This window comes from Schistocerca cancellata, chromosome 6 (genome assembly GCF_023864275.1).
Source record: "Schistocerca cancellata isolate TAMUIC-IGC-003103 chromosome 6, iqSchCanc2.1, whole genome shotgun sequence".
Lineage (NCBI taxonomy): Eukaryota > Metazoa > Arthropoda > Insecta > Orthoptera > Acrididae > Schistocerca > Schistocerca cancellata.
The window spans coordinates 595,979,071-596,000,179 of NC_064631.1; the positions used below are offsets into that span (position 1 = coordinate 595,979,071).

At 42.6% G+C, this 21,109-nt stretch overlaps 1 protein-coding gene across 2 annotated transcripts in view; it reads right to left on the reverse strand.

Moving 5' to 3' along the window:
* LOC126190966 (chitin synthase chs-2) overlaps window positions 1-3,661 on the reverse strand; it is a 336,208-nt gene extending 332,547 nt beyond the window's left edge. For both annotated transcript variants that reach the window (XM_049931630.1, XM_049931629.1), the window contains exon 1: window positions 3,456-3,661. The gene's annotated coding sequence lies outside the window, so the exon portion shown is untranslated. The remainder of the gene's footprint in view (window positions 1-3,455) is intronic.
* Window positions 3,662-21,109: the final 17,448 nt, after the last annotated feature.

Sequence of the window (21,109 nt, forward strand, 5' to 3'; positions counted from 1 at the left end):
GGAAAGCTACGAACTGCCATTGGCTGATCTGTTGTTAGGGTTCAGATATTTTATCAAAATTACTCACGCTTTGTAACCATCTAACCCTGGGCAGCGAACCGACCACGAAACATATGGAACTCAGTTAACTAAGTCACACCGTTACCAAAGCAACATCACATAAATTGGGAATCGCCGATGATGACTAATGTGACTACGGGAACATCGGAACAAACACTGGACCGCATATTACACGATTTCCCAAAGATAAAATTCACGAATCACTGGAAAGACTTTTGCACACGCAACACCTGCAGCAATCAACTGGCTGCTGTCTTTGGATGTGCATCTATGAAGGGAAATGCTTATCTCAACTTTATCTGTATAATGTATGCACTTGTTAACTATAACTCTGTAAGCTGTAACGCTAAATAAATTTAAAAAAATACCTAAAATAGTTTGGTACCATCTGTTTCGATAGCATGCCTCCTTCTTGCGGTAGACATATGACATAGAGATCACTTGAAGACGTCAGAGGGTTGCTTCGTTCCAAGCTATTTTCGGCGTCACTAGAAAGTGATATAGAAAATGTAATGAAACTCGTAAGACAGTAAGTGATATCGACCAAGTCCATTGTAACATATATAGCTTCAGATCAAAAATTGTTGTCTCCACTGCATGCTTGACGTGCACACCGGCTATGTTTCGATGCTGTGCCATGCTAGGTTATGCTGTGCTGTACGAGGCGGCCGTATTCCGGACGCAGCCCGGTTCCCCCGGACTTTCGCCGCTCGGCGGCCGGACGTATTGACTTTCACCGGCAGGAAAGCCTGAGGACTACAGACACACAGCTCCGAGACGTCGCTGCCGTTGACTACTGTGCTGCCTAACCAACTGCTGTAACATTACCGTGGAAACCTGCTCCCCCTCTGCTGGCTAACAACACCTGATAATTACGAACTCTTTGAAGAGATTGCCTTGAGATAAGATTTGTCATCACAGACATACAACGTGCGTAAAAGAAGTAGCTCTGTTGCTTAATTTCCTCACACACAACGTAGGTACATGGCTGTAGATTTACGTCTATTCTTGTTCCGTACCTCAAGCAAGTAATTAGAATTATATATGCAGTTTGCACACGTACATCTTGCAGGCATCTTTTTAAACAACTGTAAATAGTAACTACTACTCGTACAATTTCGCTGTACATTTACTCACTCATTAAATTTGTAGTCAACATTGACTGCAATTTCAGAATATAGTCACGATAAAAACATTAGAAGGAAAATGACCTACACTTCCCTCTAGTTAATCTGACTTTGAAACAGAGAGGAGTGCAATGCTATAAAACTCTTTGATAATATGCCTAAGAAAATATGTCTGACACACAAGAGAAGTGTTTTCAAATGTAGACTAAAACTGATTCTACGTGACCACCCCTTCTATGCCAAAGAGGACATCTTGAATGGAACTAATTTAGTCTATTACAAGCCTGTAAATGGCCAGCATACATATATATACTGGCTCTGCAATATTTTGTTCATCTAACAGGTTCCACATCATAACGTTTATCGTGAATGTGATTTACGTGGTGACATGGAGCTAACTAGTTAAGTAGCTAAGAAGCCGATCGAGGTGGCGCAGTGGTAAAACCGTTGGATCCGCGTTCCGATGTAGCAGTGTTCCGACCACATTTCGGCCATCCAGATGCAGTTTTTATACGGTTCCCCTAAGTCATTACAGGCGAATGCTGTGATGGTTTATTTGTAAAGGACACGATCAAATATATTTCAGATTATCGCCCAATCGCAGTTTATATTCAGTGCCTAATTACCTCGCCGTCGACGGCTCGTAAAACCTTAATTTTCCTTTCTACACAGAAAAATAGCTCCGTACAGGAAATGCAGCAGTCAATATACCGAACATCTAAGCATCAATGCCTGTACTGTCATAAGGGCAATGCGAAGAACAAATGAAGCGATAATGTTTACTCTGCGATGATATCTCAAAAGATGGAAAGGCCCAGATGTCAGTTGGCTACCTTACGTGCGTATCTGGATTGATCTATTTTTAATCGGGTGAAACCGCACCAATGATCTTGAATTACAGAAAGGGCAAGCAAAAAAAAAAAAAAAACTATAAAACTATAAGTGAAGCCTAGAAATTTAGTGTTGCGTAAACCTGTTATGATTTCCGTTCTTTTCCGCTCAATTTGCGAGACTAAGGAACACGAGGCTTGCAGATAAACTAGCGTGGATACAACTTTGTCTATCGTAGATTTGTTTTCAATGTGTAACAAATAAGTATAAACAGCTCTCGAATGCGATAGTTGGACACTTTCGTGGCAACATTCTGAACCTTCTACTTTTTATGATTGCTATTCATACATGCGAGATTTGTAATGCGACAGCAGGTTACGCTTCCAACACTCCGCCCACAGATCTTCTTTCTGGTGTAGTGAAGTGTAACAGTTTACACGGGATCATTGTCTTCGGTAACAACAGAACACGTTCTTTTCTTTTTATACGAGTTTTTTTATATTGTTAATAGTAAACATTTCTCTTTTCTTTCACCATCATTTGGCATTTGATCTACTTTAATGTCACTTTACATCGATATGACAAATTAAATTTCAAATATTGTTATATTCTAAATAAAATTAACTGTTGTCATCGAGTAGAAGAAGGAAGTCACATACGCCGCTGTATATCCCGCGAGAAATAAGAAAATCTCCACCTGTAGATGAAGAAATTAATCTTTGAAATTAATCTTCGGTAATACAACAGCATTCAGTTGAACTATAAAGATTGTACTATGCTTCAGGGTCGATTGTGTTTGGCTCGTAATAGCTCTAAACCGTGCAGCTAATATTAGACAGAAAGTAAAGTCGAGGTCGCCGTACGTCTGAACTCGATCTACGCCATCTGGTCGACAAAACTGAGTGTCTGTGTTGCATGTATATCAAACTGTAACGGGAATTCTGAGACTGTCGAACTGGAGTCCATTGCCACAGAATGTCAGTACGGCACACCAAAAATCACTGCTACTTCTCTTCAGGTAGTCGGTAAAAGACTGCACGCACTGCAGGCAGAAACAGTTTCCCGCCCACGCGCCACACAACTTGTAAATCTGCGCGCGTCGCGGCTGTCACGATCAGCTGATGTCTTCCCAGCTGTTCCGGGACAGTAATGATCCGGCCGTAGACGGGGTCTGTCGTGATTCGGCGACGTGTTTGCTGCAGAGAACCGTAAGTACGCCTTCGAGAGTTTTCAGAGCACTTCACAAGCACTGCACGAGGCCGAGACGAGGATTGCCTCAGCTCTCGCAGCGGAAGGGGAACACGCACATTCACAGGGCAATAAATGCCGAAGCGGCCGTAGAGAGCGCGTTTTACGGCGCGGGCTGTGTATCGCCGCCGTAGCATTGTTCTCAGCAGACGGACGGCGAGGCGAGAGACAAACGAAAGGCACACCTACCTCGGGTCTGCCGGCGCTTGCGCTGTCGCGGAGGTTGCTCTGCTGTCGAACGGGTTATCCAGTTCGCGGTGCGGCACTCTCCATAGCCAGGGGGCGGCGGCTGGTGGCGGACTGTTGCCGACTGCTGGGGGGCGGCAGCGACTGACTGCTCTCCAGTCCCACCTGGAGAACTTCCTTCGCTTCGCTTCGCGGCAGACTGGACGCGCCTCGCCGCGGCCGGACCCTCAGGTGGCTGCCAGCCGCCGCGCCGCCATTGGCCGAGTACCTGGTGACGTCACGCCGCCACCCACGGGGTTCGGCGCGCCTCGCGGCGAGGGCGCCGCCGTCCCTGGAGCCGACAACTGTCAGCCAGCGTCGCGGTGGGGGCCTCTAGTGGCACGAACAGGACATTTGTCTCACTTCGTTACAAATACAGGGTGTCCCAGGAGGAATGGTCAGCAATCAGAGATATGACAGGAACGATCGTTCGAAGCAAAATAGTCTGGCAAACATGGAATCTGAAATGAATATCTTAAAAGCTACGAGCACTTTTCATCTTCGATACTGTGAAAGAAATCTCTCCTACCGCAAGCTTTTTGCTTTCCATATTTTGAGAGGTGATGGTATTGAACAAAACAAGAAAAAATGTCGAGTAAAAAGGCCTATAAAGTGCATACCTTAAGTTTTGTGTGTGTGTGTCAAATCTTATGGGACTTAACTGCTAAGGTCATCAGTCCCTAAACTTACACACTACTTAAACTAAATTATCCTAAGGACAAACACACACACACCCATGCCCGAGGGAGGATTCGAACCTCCGCAGGGACCAGCCGCACAGTCCATGACTGCAGCGCCTTAGACCGCTCGGCTAATCCCACGCGGCCCTTAAGTTTTATGAGCTCTTTTTCATCGTTGATACTGTGAAACACATCTCTTTTACTGAACAAGTGCTCGTAGCTCATAAGGTATGCCCATGTTTGCTAGGATATTTTTTCTTGGTTTTCTCAAATGGTTCAAATGGCTCTGAGCACTACGGGACTTAACCTCTGAGGTCATCAGTCCCCTAGAACTTAGAACTACTTAAACCTAACTAACCTAAGGACATCACACACATACATGCCCGAGGCAGGATTCGAACCTGCGACCGTAGCGGTCACGCGGTTCCAGACTGTAGTGCTTAGAACCGCACGGTCACTCCGGCCGGCTTTGGTTTTCTCCCAAAATATGGAAAGCAGAGAGGTTGCAGTAGAAAAGATTTGTTTCAGAATATCGAAAATGAAGAAGTGCTCATAGGAAGGCGCTTTGATAAATCTGGTAAAAAAGCAAAGAAAAAAAAAAGGTTGGTTTCGAAAACAACTAACCTTACTTCTCAGCGTAGCTGAAGGAGGTCCAGCGACCCTTCAGCTTTTTCATTCCGTCGCAAAAATATCTTCTGTCAGATACTTCAAAATACTTTTTCACTGCAACTATCACTTCCTCATATGTTGAAAATTTCTTCCCACCGAGTCAAAGTTACAAGTTAGGGAACAGGCAAAAGCCTCTTGGGGCTAAATCTGGCGAATAGGGTGGATGAGGAACCGTTTCAAAGCTTAATTCATGCACTTTCGCCGTTGTTATCATTGGTGTGTGGAATTGTCCTTTATTCTGATGAGAGCGCTTTTTTGCCAGAAAATCTTCATCTTTTTTCAGACACTACAAATTTCAAATGGTCCAACAATGAAGCGCAATAGGGTATGGTTATAGTTCTGCCATTTTCCTAGTAATCTATGAGGATAATTCCTTGGGATTCCCAAAGAAACAGTGACTGTCACCTTGCCAGCTGACAAAATGATCTTTGCCAGCCTTTGTTCATGGTTTTAGCCGGCCGGTGTGGCCGAGCGGTTCTAGGCGCTTCAGTCTGGAACCGCACGATCGCTACGGTCGCAGGTTCGAATCCTGCCTCGGGCATGGATGTGTGTGATGTCCTTGGGTTAGTCAGGTTTAAATAGTCCTAAGTTCTAGGGGATTGATGACCTCGCATGTTAAGTCCCATAGTGCTCAGAGCCATTTGAATCATTTCATGGCTTTGACTGCCGTTAGGCTCTGGTGTGTAATGACGGATCCAGGATAGTCACAAATCGGTGAAAAAAGACAATGCGTTGAAATGATGCAGTTATGGTCGACTGTGAGCTGTCGCGGCACCCACCTCGTATACAGCTTCTACACAGCTAGTTCTTCGTGTACGATATATGCACTCGCTCAGTTGAGACCCCTCAGTCTCAGCAATGTCATGAACTTTTATTCTGTGCTCTTGCACTAACTAATCATGGGTTCTGTCAATGATTTCCTTTGGCGGCCGAAGCGCGCTTCCTCTTCGGTGCTCGACCGATCACGTTTAAATTCACTAATCCAGAAGTAAATGGTCTTCAGTGAGGGTGTAAATCCCGCGCGAACTTCATCCAAGTCTGTGTGGATGCGTGCCGCAGTCCAACGTTCTAATGAAAATGTTTAATACCAGCACGAAACTCGGCTTACGCCATTTTCAGTCGCAGTCGACACACTGACCTATTTAGAAGGCTGTCAACAAAGAACTGTACAATTTTGAAATTCTATATACGATCCTTGGAATAATCAAGCTTACCAACCACGAAGGCGCAACAAAAATGTTCTGTTCTTTCATGGAGATTTACCAGTTTTGTTAAACCATCCTCGTAGTTCTTAAAGTAGGCATTTTAGTGGTCATGGTTGCTGCAAGTTTATGCTTCGAATAAACGTTCGTGTCACACTCTGAATTTTGACCATTCCTTCCAGGACACTATGCATGAAATAGGATATATTATGGAACCAAATTGTATAAAGGTAATTAGTCTAAGAAGTTCATTGGTCTGACTGCACTATTAAAAGAACAGCAAAAGGCAAATTCTCTCTCCTGGAAGCACTCTGCGCTGGAGTGACTGCGATCATTCGCGGTCATTGTAGCTGAATCAGTTGATACAGATCGTCTGCTCTCTTGAGACTTCTCAGTACACCGTGGGCCAAGGGATTTACAGTTTCTTCTTCGATGCCCTCGTAAAAGGCTGTAGGCCACTAGTCGAGTCAGTACATATTAGGGCTATCGAGAACTTTCTTGGAGACGTTCAGATTCTCGGATTCAGACCACGGATGTGGACTTCCCTACATATCGTCACATGTCTTATTGCGAAAGAGTCTGTCAGAGCCTATGAAAGTAGGAGTTAAAACACTCCTTTGTTTACATTTTCGCAAAGTCTTCCAACCTGAATACGTCTCTTCAAGCAGGAGACAAAATAATGAGGAGTGCATTACATCTGAGACCAGTACTTGCACAAGCAAACAAACAGATCGCGAAAGCGTGAAATGTAGGTGAAATTGGGTATTAGGTTGGTGCATAAGTTCGTAGCGTTTTTGTTCTACATGTTGGTATTCTGATGGCTATGGGTTTATTTATCGATTGTTATTTTTATTTGTAATTCACTGCTGCTATTTAGTTTACATATTGTCATTTTATGATTTGGAGCTGCGGACGCCGGAAAATGGAATATAAAGTGGAAAACTCGCCACATTTCCGACATAGACTTCTGTTTGAGTTCAGCAGAGGGGTGGCAGCAGCGCAGGAAACTAGAAATATTTGCGCTGTGTATGGGGATAATGCTCGTGAACAACACCGACATTTCCTTTCCTGTATCGTTACTGGTGACAAGAAATGGTGTCTTTATGCTAAAATAAGGAAAAGAAAGGAATGGTTGAGCCCAAACAAAGTAGCGACTCCTTGTACAAAGACCTGCACGCATCTACAAAAGATAATGTTACGCATCTGCTGGAACAGCGACGGTGAGCTGTGCTACGAATTGCTTTCCCGAGGTGTAACCATTGCTGCCGACATTTACTGTCGACAACTGAGACATCTTGCAGACGGAGTCTAAGAACAACGACCAGGAAGACAGCGTGAAGTGATGCTGGTCCACGATAACGCCCGCCCTCATGCTGCTAGACTGACAGAAAACACTATACAGGGGTTGGGTTGGGAAGTCATTCCGCACCCACCTTATTCGCCTGATCTTGTGCCCTCAGATTTTCATCTTTTCCTGTTTCTATTGAAGAATCTTCAAGGAGCCTTCAGGACGATAATTCGGTCAGAATTTGGTTGGACGCGTTCTTCGCCACAAAACCATGTGACTTCTTTAGTCGCGGAATCGAAAAGTTACCCAACGGTGACAGAGAGTTGTAAGCAGTTGTAATATGTTACTGATGACTTAAGTTTTGTTGCGTGTATCTGTTGTGTTTATTAAGCTTATGGAAAAACGTGAAACAACCTAATGCATCTGGTATTATCTGTGACTTTTCCGTGGCATCTAGAACATGAACTTCTGCTAAATAAAATCTTATAGAATGCAAGACTTAGCAAATCATTGTCCTAACTGACCTTTTAATCACATAAACCTAATGAAATTCGTATTGTTTTACTACCTCCTAATAATGCATCTATAAGACTCATCTTCCATCAAAGATTGTAATTGCGATTAAATAGACAGTGATTAAAATTACAACGAATATGATTTTGGATTATCAATTCACTTTCTTTACGAAATTTATTTCAAGCAGCGTATTACAACTTTATGAGTCAACAATTTAATTATGAAGGGTAGGAGAAAATTATGAATTTTTTTTTCATGAAAGAAAATTCTCCCAGATTTGATAAAATAATGTGTGTGCTCAGGTAAGTGGTTTTGAGTGGGCGTGAGTTATTATAATAGAATATTATTAAAGAATACACAGCTTTGTTACAAAACTACACTCCTGGAAATTGAAATAAGAACACCGTGAATTCATTGTCCCAGGAAGGGGAAACTTTATTGACACATTCCTGGGGTCAGATACATCACATGATCACACTGACAGAACCACAGGCACATAGACTCAGGCAACAGAGCATGCACAATGTCGGCACTAGTACAGTGTATATCCACCTTTCGCAGCAATGCAGGCTGCTATTCTCCCATGGAGACGATCGTAGAGATGCTGGATGTAGTCCTGTGGAACGGCTTGCCATGACATTTCCACCTGGCGCCTCAGTTGGACCAGCGTTCGTGCTGGACGCGCAGACCGCGTGAGACGACGCTTCACCCAGTCCCAAACATGCTCAATGGGGGACAGATCCGGAGATCTTGCTGGCCAGGGTAGTTGACTTACACCTTCTAGAGCACGTTGGGTGGCACGGGATACATGCGGACGTGCATTGTCCTGTTGGAACAGCAAGTTCCCTTGCCGGTCTAGGAATGGTAGAACGATGGGTTCGATGACGGTTTGGATGTACCGTGCACTATTCAGTGTCCCCTCGACGATCATCAGTGGTGTACGGCCAGTGTAGGAGATCGCTCCCCACACCATGATGCCGGGTGTTGGCCCTGTGTGCCTCGGTCGTATGCAGTCCTGATTGTGGCGCTCACCTGCACGGCGCCAAACACGCATACGACCATCATTGGCACCAAGGCAGAAGCGACTCTCATCGCTGAAGACGACACGTCTCCATTCGTCCCTCCATTCACGCCTGTCGCGACACCACTGGAGGCGGGCTGCACGATGTTGGGCCGTGAGCGGAAGACGGCCTAACGGTGTGCGGGACCGTAGCCCAGCTTCATGGAGACGGTTGCGAATGGTCCTCGCCGATACCCCAGGAGCAACAGTGTCCCTAATTTGCTGGGAAGTGGCGGTGCGGTCCCCTACGGCACTGCGTAGGATCCTACGGTCTTGGCGTGCATCCGTGCGTCGCTGCGGTCCGGTCCCAGGTCGACGGGCACGTGCAGCTTCCGCCGACCACTGGCGACAACATCGATGTACTGTGGAGACCTCACGCCCCACGTGTTGAGCAATTCGGCGGTACGTCCACCCGGCCTCCCGCATGCCCACTATACGCCCTCGCTCAAAGTCCGTCAACTGCACATACGGTTCACGTCCACGCTGTCGCGGCATGCTACCAGTGTTAAAGACTGCGATGGAGCTCCGTATGCCACGGCACACTGGCTGACACTGACGGCGGCGGTGCACAAATGCTGCGCAGCTAGCGCCATTCGACAGCCAACACCGCGGTTCCTGGTGTGTCCGCTGTGCCGTGCGTGTGATCATTGCTTGTACAGCCCTCTCGCAGTGTCCGGAGCAAGTATGGTGGGTCTGACACACCGGTGTCAATGTGTTCTTTTTTCCATTTCCAGGAGTGTAGTTATCTTGAAATGTTATGAAAAATGCATGTAAATTTAAAAAAAACTATAATTAAAAGCGCCTTATTTGTAGCATTCAGTACCATAAGCTATCGTGGCACCAGGTATGTCAAAGGGCACTTACTGTGTGAGACCGACAGTTAGTGACGCAGCCTCCGATTTTAGTAGTTTCAGTTGCTTGACAATTGGACAATCGTCATTATTAACATGACTTATTTCTTCTATCCGAGAATAAAACGTACTAATTCATCTTCCATTAGTTTATCGTCTACAGCTATATCTATCACTATACAACCCACATTCTGGAGTGTGGCGGAGGGTACTTTGTGTACCACTGTCTCTTCCCCGCTTTCCTGTTCCAGTCGCGATTGCTGCCCAGGAAGAACGACTGCTGGCACGCCTCTGTGTCTAATTTTACCTTCGTATTCTTTTGGGGAGATATAGGCAGGAGGAATCAATATGTCGGTTGACTCTTGTAGGAACGTAACTTCAAGTTTTAACAGTGGACCGCACCGTGATGTACAACACCTCTCTTCTAGCATCTGCCAACGGAGTTGAGAGAGCATCGTGCTTTATGTTTGCTACATTAAGTAGTGGCAAAACGCGCTGCGCTTCTTTGGATCTTATTTATTTTCTCCATCAAATTTTTTTCTGGTGCGGAAGGCAGGCGGACAAGCAATATTCAAGTCTAACGAGGGTTTTGTGAGCTACCTCCTTTTGTGGTTGGGCTACACTTCCTCGGTCTTTGCTTATATCTTGGAAGCCATCTGATATACCTCGTTACACTTGCCGCCCATCTCCATTTCATTCCCTCTGCCATCGTTATTAGGTCTTCCAAACCAGTTCGACTTCGGACCCTTTATTTGTTTTCCTGTCCCTGCCTGTAATGGTCGACACGCTTCGCTGCACCGCTCGTTGTGTCAAGTCACAATTGGTATTTTCACAGATCTGCTTTCAAACTTATTCTCTTAACTGTTTCCATTAGCTGTTGAATTTCATCAGCAGTAGAAGTAAACAGTATAGTCTCATTAGAACAATAAAGATTGCTCCGGTTGTCCAATTAGTAAATACGCCTTCATCGTCTTCCCTCTTTAGGGATGTGAATAGTTCCTCCAGGGCTGCTGTGGTTAGTTTTGAGGTTGCGGAACTCAACACGTGATTTTTCTTTGGATTCTGGACTTTCGACGCCCCCGATGAAGTTTAATAAAAGCTGTAGAATTGATGTACAGCTGTATACAGCCTTCATTGTACCGCCATTGACTGAATTAATTTCTTGTTTCTGAACGGCTGTTAGCACACTTTTTTTTTTTGAACACTGAGTCAAAGAATTTCTCATAATACATGAACTTCGGGCTAGCCGGTAATTCACGAACATTCCTCCATTTTATAATTTGGTTCACGGCTCGCAAGTGGGGCATAGCGCTGCATCCAGATCTAAAATCAGTTTATTCTTGCCCCCGATTGAAATCCAAAAGTTGCTTTTCTGTGGTTGGTGATAATTTCAGTGATTATTTTGTTACATTACAGTGAGGGATCTTATGGATCAATAATTAATTTATATCTTGTCTGTCTCCTTTCGTGCAAAGTCGAACAGTTAGAACATTATCCGAGTTTTAGGGCTTTGCCTTCTTCCGCAGACGCTCTCTTAACATTTTTTTATATATATTTTAGGCTCAGGTCACACAGATAGCATCATTTCGGCTTATTGCTGGCTCATCATCAGTTGGTGCGTCTAAACTGAAAGTAGTAACGGGATAGCAAAACAATAGGGAACTAAATTAGAAATCAAACTAACTCATACACACAACTATAAGTACTTGGACATGTTACATAATAAATGTTTTACATCTACGTACATATTCTGCAAGCCACTATATGCTGCATGGCGGAGGGTACCTTGTACTGCTAGCATTCCCTTTCCTGTTCCACTCACAAATATTGCGAAGGGAAAACGACTGTCTACTGCATATGCCTCCTAAGAGCCCTAATTTCTCGTATCTTGTCTTCGCGGTCCTTGCGCGAAACAAACGTTGCCAGCAGTAGAACCGTTCTGCAGTCAGCCCTAAATGCCCATTATCTAAATTTTCTCAAAGGAACCTCGTCTTCTCTCCAGGGATTCCCATTTGAGTTCCTCTAAGTGTCTCTGTAATACTCGATTGTTGATCGCATCTACCTGTCAGAAATCTAGCAGCATGCCTCTGAGCTGCTTCGGTTTCTTCCTCCAATCGGGCCAAGTGAGGATCCCAGACACTCGGGCAGTGGTCAAGAATAGTGTTCTATGTACTGTCTCTTTCCCGAGAATTTTTCCAATAAATCGGAGACTACCTTTACAAATCCAGCAACGGGAAAAGTCTCTTTCATACCCCATGTACCAATGATCCCAGCCGATCCTACCCATTCACTTTAAGCGAATAAAGGTTTCATTTGCAGTAACAATAAGTGAGGCACAAGGTCAGACGTTCAAATACATCGGAATTGATTTACGATCAGTATGCTTTTACCGCGGTCAATTGTATGTGCCATTGCATTAACTCTTATCGCATAGTATCTCAAAAACTAAACTATACTCTATAATATTACGATATAGGCTATATATTTTTAAACAAGAAACGTATATACAATTAGCCATATTTTCCACAAGGTTCAAATGGTTCAAATGGCTCTGAGCATTATGGGACTTAACATCTGAGGTCATCAGTCCCCTAGAACTTAGAACTACTCAAACCTAACTAACCTAAGGACATCACACACATCCATGCCCGAGGCAAGATTCGAACCTGCGACCGTAGGAGTCGCGCGGTTCCGAACTGAAGCGCCTAGAACCGCTCGGCCACAATGGCCGGCTTTCGCAAGGTCAATTGTACGTTACTGCTTCACGAACTCGTAGTTCAGTTCATACCCTTACCAGACAGTATCCAAGAAACTAAAAATGTATATTCTGAAGTTTCGTAATTGCATTTTGTACAAAAAATTTCAACAATCCTTAAAAAAACACACAACAAATGCATAAACAAATGAGTCTTTTTTCATTTACACCATGTATGATCTATTATAATTTCGAGTCCGATACCTTCATAGCGGGCGTAGTCGTAACGAGAAGTTGAAATTCACACAATTCCCAGGGATCTTCAGTTTAGGATTTGTAACCAAATGCCATACATAGTTAGCAATTGCGAAGCATTGCTGGGTTTGCTACTGCATAATAAAAGAAAAAAAATGGACAGTTTGTTTTTCCTTGAGGCAGTATAGTAGTAGGTTCTGTGAACAAGTCATAAGTTCATTCTGAATTACGTTTCCTCCAGTTTTGATCGTTATTATTCAAACACCGTCATCTCTAAGCGTCTTACCTTTCTTCGCCCTTTGATTGGCTCTCTACACATTATCTGGAATTACTTTCGGAACACCATTTTTTCATTATTAAGTACTTGTGTTTCTGACTCGTCTGGTTTAAAATACTGTGTATCACACCGTTCCAATGTGAGACATTCAGGTTGTTGTGCTGAGCATAAAGCCATTCAGTTTGATGACCGCGTCACACTTTTGTGTTATTGTGTAGTGAGGTCAACAAGGATGTGTTGCAGGAAATGGCGAATCCCCATAAAAGTATCGTTTTATTGTGGTACATACTGAAGCAAGTTCTTCGCGCATTCTGTTCATGGATGAAACAGAATGAATACCGCTATGCACTAAACAGGCAGTGAGTTGCAAGAGAAGAGATGTGAATGAAAATGTAGGTTTCCCTTATCAATAACCCAATCCATTCTGCTCCACACCTGTCATATCTGGTTTTAATTATGCTGTCCACAACTTCTGGATTGGGACTGCTGTCGTCTCATCGATATAAGCGGGTTACACGGTTACCCCATTGTGATGCATCACTATCCAGAACTCCGGAAATCTGCTCTGCGCCGATACATCGTCAGCATGCACGCAAGGACTCTTCTACGGAAGGTATTTCTTTCTTCTTGTGGTTGCATTAACTAACTCCGGCACGGCGCGTTCGTACAGCGTGACGCGTAGTAAATTAACTTGCCATGCATTAACGTGCTTCAGATAGGAATCGAATGCTTGCGCCGGTACAACGACCGCTGGTATTGTTCACCAGACAGTTGCGAGAATATTCCGGTGGTTTGCCACACATGCTGAGCCAGATGCCTGGCAGGTTCTTAGATTTTTTTGGGTTTTTGTGGAAGCCATAGCAAACAGAAACCTTGAAAATGCGCCAACGTCGATTACTGCTCCAGAACTGGACTGTACTTAGGCTGAATACATTCTCCTATCACTCTAGCAGACTCAAACTTGGAAGCACCAGTAACTGCCTGTCTTTAATACTTATCTTCCAAAATAAGTACTAAGAGGTTAACTCACCTGGCCATGCATTAGTCTGTTTAAAAACATGTTATAGAACAGGTATGTGTTCTTTTAAAACTACCATCCAGACACTCGCCTGAATCAACTTAACAGCGGAAACCTAAATGTGTGTTGACAGAAGTGAATTAGCACCACCCTCCTTCCGAATGGAGACCAGCTTCTACCCGAACAGTCCGAAAAGTTCCGAGACTGGATATAGAGGAGCGTTTAGACGCTGGTTTTAATGCCTCAGGTGTTCTACACAGCGTCCCCCCACTTGAGCACAACGCACAGAATGTGGAACTGTCGTAAAAGTCCTTGTTTGGGATTTTTTTTAATTTATTGGCTTTCGGTTCGTGCTCGGACTGCCATCTCAGCAGTGGAAAGACGAAACAACAGTGTATTTGATGTGACCTTCGTGTCAGTTGAGACTACTGGAATGTAGGGACAACACAACACCCAGTCTCCTAGCGGAGAAAATCTCCCACCCAGAACCCGGGCGTTTGAGATGTTACTCAGCTCACGAATCACGTCAGCTTTAAGGTCGATTGTGTCGGCTCAAAGCGTTGACCTTTCATGCGAATATCTGCACGTTGTCGTTTTGTGATAGGTTCGTATTGATAACATCAAGTCTTTTTGCCTGAGATGATTTTTTGTAGATAAGAAGTGTCTGTGTTTTTCATTTCAGTCAAGTCATGGCACGTGCCTGTGCGTCGTTGTTTTTATTCGGGAGTCAAGGTGTACACGACTGACTTTGCACACACACACTTTCCTCTTGCCGGCCGAAGTGGCCGAGCGGTTAAAGGCGCTACAGTCTGGAGCCGCACGACCGCTACGGTCGCAGGTTCGAGTCCTGCCTCGGGCGTGGATGGGTGTGGTGTCCTTAGGTTAGTTAGGTTTAAGTAGTTCTAAGTTCTAGGGGACTTATGACCACAGCAGTTGAGTCCCATAGTGCTCAGAGCCATTTTTTTGAACTTTCCTCTTCCTTAAAACATTCTGGAGAATGTCTTGAACACTTTATTTAGAGATGTTGCTCCATTGCGGTTTGTGACAGAACAACGTTGACACGCTAACGCAGCGCTACCATTTGACACTGCCTGCCCATAACTGACTGGCCGAATGCACAACTGTTGTTTACAATACTGTTAGTTCAAGCTGCCGCCATGATTACTGGGATCACGTCGTTTTATGCCAGCAATAAAACCAGTCTCGGAACCTTTTAGACAGATGGTTTAAAACCACTGCGTCACTTCATTTGATCGAGGTCAGTGTATAGTGTATGCGAGTGTGACGTTCTGCGGTACATCCGAGTGAATACTCTGTAGGACCTTCACATCATTGACTTATTTTCTTCCGGAATGAATCAGCTGACGAAACTGAATTACATGAAATGGCATATGCTTATAGGTAGTTTTACATTAAAAATTTTCGCCCAAAACGGCGTAACCAAACTCTGACGGTGTAAAGTAGCTGAGATTTAAAACAAAAGACACGAACGAGTAAAATAAGTTGTTAATAAACCAGCAAGCTATTATTATCAAAATCTTACTAATATTTGTCACTAGTGTGAACTTAATTTAAAATTTCTTTATTATTTTCAATGGATTCTAAAAATTCACTGCAATTGAGGTCACTTAATTCGTAGAGAGAGTAGTAAAGTTTTTACGGTTGATTTATTCAGTCTACCTTTGCCTTTTCAGAATATACTGGTTTTATGCTCATTTTGTCGGTTGGTACAGATGTGTCTGACACACTGAAAGTTAATTTTGTAATGTGAATAAGATTAGGCAACGAAATGTTCATTCTCTGAAATTGTGAGTGTGTGGGTTTTATTTTGTCAAGTTGTGCAATGGATTGATCCAACAAGTACCCTTTGGCTCCTGCTAGAAACAATTTCCACCTCACACTACTACGAAGTCAGACGGACGCTCCTAATGTACCAACAAGAACTGCTTGAAAAACATTCAGCAACAAATATCTTCTGGAGTCGTCCACTGTAAGGAAAAGACACAAAAATATTCTATATTCTTACGTAACTAGTGGAATACTTGGGTACTGGAGTATTGCTAGTTAGTGTAAGAAAAACATTAAACGAACGAAAAATGTTATTTATTGCAAAAAAATTCAGAGAAATCAAGTGAAACTTTTTCTTACAAATTAATAAATTTCCGGGTCCTTTTCAGAACAGTAGATTGCCTCTTATGGATAGGAATGCTATTATTTTACAAAGTATGGAAACTTTCGTTTCTCCCTTTTCTTTAAAAATGTTATTTACTTGGCAGAATTGCTGAGAGCCGCGCCTACACAACTTGAATAACTTTTCTAGGTACGGTCAAGGCTGTCGCATGAGACATGTAATGGAGTGTACTGTTATGGAGGACAGACAGGGCTCGCATATGCTGTAGCACACAATACCATGAGCTGCGACAGCTGCTGCCTGCGTCGCTCGCTGCTAACAAATAACACAACTATCTCTTTCTATCTGGATTGACCTTCGCCAATCAAACTCTCCCTACACCTTGATGAAGTCAAGGACTCATATCCTCCCCTAGTCTAACTACTGGCGTGGTACACCGGTCAGATAACCAGTCCACCGCGATGCCACTCAATATTCACTCGCAGGCATTTAACTACTACTCTGTCCGTGTTCACACCGCACAATAAGTGTGGCGGCCAACACAGTGAACAACACTTAATCGCGAGCGACTCAATATAGAGTATCACTCCGATTCACTAATGGCAGAGGTGCTCTCCCAGTGAAGTAATGAGGAGAGACTTTGTTCCTCGTTCTTTGCATACACTCGCTCTCGTTATGTGTTCCTGCTCCAAGAGCGACAACGGAATGGGTCCCTTTTCTGGAAAGATTGCAAGGGTATATCCTTCGCTGTCTCCCCTCACTCCTCTGGCTCTTTGCATCAGAAATATTCCGCCAATCAGCGTTGGTCTTTTAAACGGGTGAATGACGTTTCGTTTTAGTCGACCAATGCAGAAATATGTAGCATCTCCATTACGCGTATACTGTCCTCCTGTGAGAACTCCGTAACTATGCAGCCGGTCCGTGAAAAAATGCGTCTTCTGGGCGCTCCCACACAATGTAGCGAAATTTGCTTTTTACCAGGCGAGACTATCAACAGGTGGTGTCTCACTAGGCACTTAAACAGGAACGGGAAGGGAAGATTGGTACAGCTGATTCATGAAGGTATAGAGGGTGGATCCCAGGTCGCACATGGTCAAATATGTCTTGTTTTGGGTAGGAGATTGTTTAGGATAAATCCAGACAATGGATTCCCCTGCAGTTCCCAGAAGTTTAAAACATTCTGAAATAGCAATTCACAAGATGGATTCTAATACACCAAATGGTAGCCGTACTACATGTCACGAAGGAAAAGACACCAACGGAGAAAGTAACATGGGACATTTCATAGACATAACAATCCTTCATCAAAACATAAAATAAATAAAAATGAAATATAGAAATCTGAAGTTGAACTCCAATCTTTGAACTGTAAAATAGTTTATGCCACTGAAGAATGACGTAGTATTATCGTTGTATGAAAAGACGAGACTCTTACCGTAGGATTAAATCAGATATGGAGGAGTGTTCATGTACATCAGAAAAGGAACACAGTTTAGATCAAGACATGACCTTAGTACAGTAAGCGAAGGGCTAATCTTTTTCTTTGTGTATTGATCACACAGTGATGGTGTGGACACTTCTTCAATAAAATGGGAGAAATTCTAGATAAAGTCTCAAGTACGAAAGTCAACATAATTTTCTGTGGAGACATAAACATAAACACATATGCCATAAATGGGGATAGTAGCCGTTTCATAACTACCCATCAAAGTTACATCATGTCCCTGTTGGTCAACAGCGCAACAAGGATTGCTTCACTGATTGCATTAAATAATAGGACTTGTGGTCACAAATGAGGATGGTGATAAGTGTGACGCAGGGATAATAGATCTTGGGGTATCAGTCCATCTTTGCCAAATAGTAAGGGTAAAATTGGATATGAAAAAATTTCACACCTATAAAAGATACTTATCAAAAATCAAAACACGAGATTTCTGAAGAGAACTAGCAAATAAAAGTTGGGATGAACGGTATAGACACCAATGTAAATGCAAAATTCTCTAAATTCTATTCTTCATTTATGTGACCATATTGTCTATAGTTGCTTTACAATTCCTGGGAGTATTTTCGTTCTGCCGCTGCAACTCTAAATTCTCAACATTATTTAAACTGAACTTTGAAAAGAGATTTCCAGAAGTATGCAAACCAGTATCAATGTCTCAAAAAAAAAGAAAAAAGAAAAAAATAGATAACTGCAGGTATTCGGAAGTCCTCACAAACCCTTAAGTACCACAGTTCCGTGAAAAACAATCATAATGAGCCAGAGTTCTCAAATTTCTATCATAGGTACAAAAAGATTAATAGGAAGGTCCTACTAGCAACAAAAAGCTCTTTTAATGGCGCTGTTGTGAAAAAGGAAACAGCCGAGACAAATGAAGGCATAAGAATGTGCTGATATGGGAGAGGGATGAAAGAATAAATGCTCGACACCACCTAGCAAACTATGTGAATGAACATTTGCAAGTACTGTGGAGAAACTACAACAAAAATTCCCAAAAACAAATATGACACCTGTAAATGATTATGCACGAAGTACAATGATGTTAGTCATACACGGGCATAAAGTCAGTAAAACTGTGCAAAACCTAAAAATTAAGAAGTCAATAAGCTTAAATAAAGTACCACTGTATTTGCAGAAACGAAACACACAGAGTACACAAGCTCCCTTAACAAAAGTAATAAATGAATCCTTTGCATCAGGAAAATTTCCAGAGTATTTAAAATATCCAAGAGCTTACCTCTTCTAAAGAAAGGCAATATAGAACACAGAAATTTACTAGCCCACTTCACAGCTGTCGCCATTCTCAAAAATACTAGAATCAATTATGTTAGACAAATTAATGAATTACTTGAACAAATATAACCTTTTAAGTGAATCATTGTTTGGTTTCTGAAGTGGTAGAAGTACAGAATAAGCAATTTTAAGACTCACAAAAGTTGTACTTAATCCTCTTGACAAAGATGAGTGAGTCATAGGCACATTTTTAGATCTTCCTAAGGCTTTTGATACTATTGACCTTAAGATTCTACTAAGCAAGCTGGAAACATTAGGAATAAGATGGGTAGCCAATGACTGGTTCCGATCGTACATAGCAGATAGCATACAAATAGTAGAGATAACACACACCTCAAAGAAGTCGAAACTTTTAGTTAAACACTTATCAGAACCAAATTACTGTACATTAGTGTAGGAGTTTCCCAGTGTAGAGTATTAGGGCGAATACTGTTCTTGACGTACGTCAATGGCTTCCCAGTATCGTTAGTCATGGAAAAAAATTCTCTTTTCTGATGACAGCAATGTCATAGTCATTTAGGAAACGAGAGAACTAATTGCAGAGAAAGCAAATGAAACCCTCAAGGAAGGTTACAGTTGGTCAATATGCAATAAAGTGACATTAAACATGAATAAAACAAATGCCATGAATTTTAGTCTGAAGAGGGAAAATGATACTATCAAATTAAATGTAGATGGCACATCTGTAGATTGCGTAAAAAACCAAAATTTCTAGGAACGAACACTAATGCTCATTTGAAGTGGTGTAAACACACAAAGAGGTTGTGAGTCTTGCTTGGGTAGCTCAGATGGTAGAGCACTTGCCCGCGAAAGGCAAAGGTCCCAAATTTGAGTCTCGGTCTGGCACACAGTTTTAATCCGCCAGAAAGTTTGTCATATCAGAGCGCACACTCCGCTGGAGGGTGAAAATTTCATTCTGGAAGCACTAATGCTGTCAGAGTGCTATCATCAATTTGTAGCGTCTTTTGGTTGCACATCATTCAATTCTTAGCTATGGAACTCTTTTCTGCGGAACAAGTGCACAAAATATGAAAATATTTTTCAGACTACAGAACAGTGTCGTAAGAATAATCAGTAATAATATAGTAGTGCTGATTGTTAAGAAATGTTCAAAACACTAGGGATTTTAACTGCACCATGTGAGTACATCAAAAATCAGTAGCACACATCAAAAATATCCTTGATAATTACTTCAGAAGCAGCTCTGTCTATGATCGTGGAACAAGACTGATTGACTGACTGACTGACTGACATTTACCAAGAAAGAATAAACATAAAACTTAAAACAGTATGTTGTAACAAGGAATAAAACAGGACAATAAACTGCCCAAGGATATTAAAGACAATATTGAAACGAAGTTATTTAAAAGGGCAGTTAAAAAGTAAATGCCAAACAATGCATTCTGTAATGGAAGGATTAATGAATTAACACAGAGTAGAATTTTGCTAAAAATCTAACACAGATAAATAACGATTATAAAACATTTGCCATTTTACACAATATTAGTATTAATAAATCAAATAGACTCTGGCTGCTAGATGGTTTTATCACTTTTCTTTTACATCAACGATTTCTGGAATTCCATTCCCATCTTCAGAAGCACTGCTTCACATGACAAAAATTTTCCAAAAGTTACGTCAGTGCATACAGCGCATAACACGATGTCACGTAAAATACATGTTACAAGATGTCAAGCCTACCGGACATAACATCAAGTTAAAGTTCTCATGCTTAAGTCAGAATATACGTAGAATTACTCGTAACCCAGATAAAATATTAAGTGAATAATATTGTCTGTCTCTGGAATGGTGATGTCATTATTTACAAATCACTTGCAGTGGGAGTGTGTAACCAGCCTCTACAAGTAATAAATATTTATGGCATTGATACAAACCTCTATACTAAACATGAATTAATATTAATCTGAAAGGACACTGAGATACAATGAAAAACTAGCTATGCCCAGTGTGTTGCACAGTCATAGCGTAAAATCAGGTGAATTTTCACCTGTAAGGACTCCGTACTATAGCCGGCCGCGGTGGTCTAGCGGTTCTGGCGCTGCAGTCCGGAACCGCGGGACTGCTACGGTCGCAGGTTCGAATCCTGCCTCGGGCATGGGTGTGTGTGATGTCCTTATATTAGTTAGCTTTAAGTAGTTCTAAGTTCCAGGGGACTTATGAC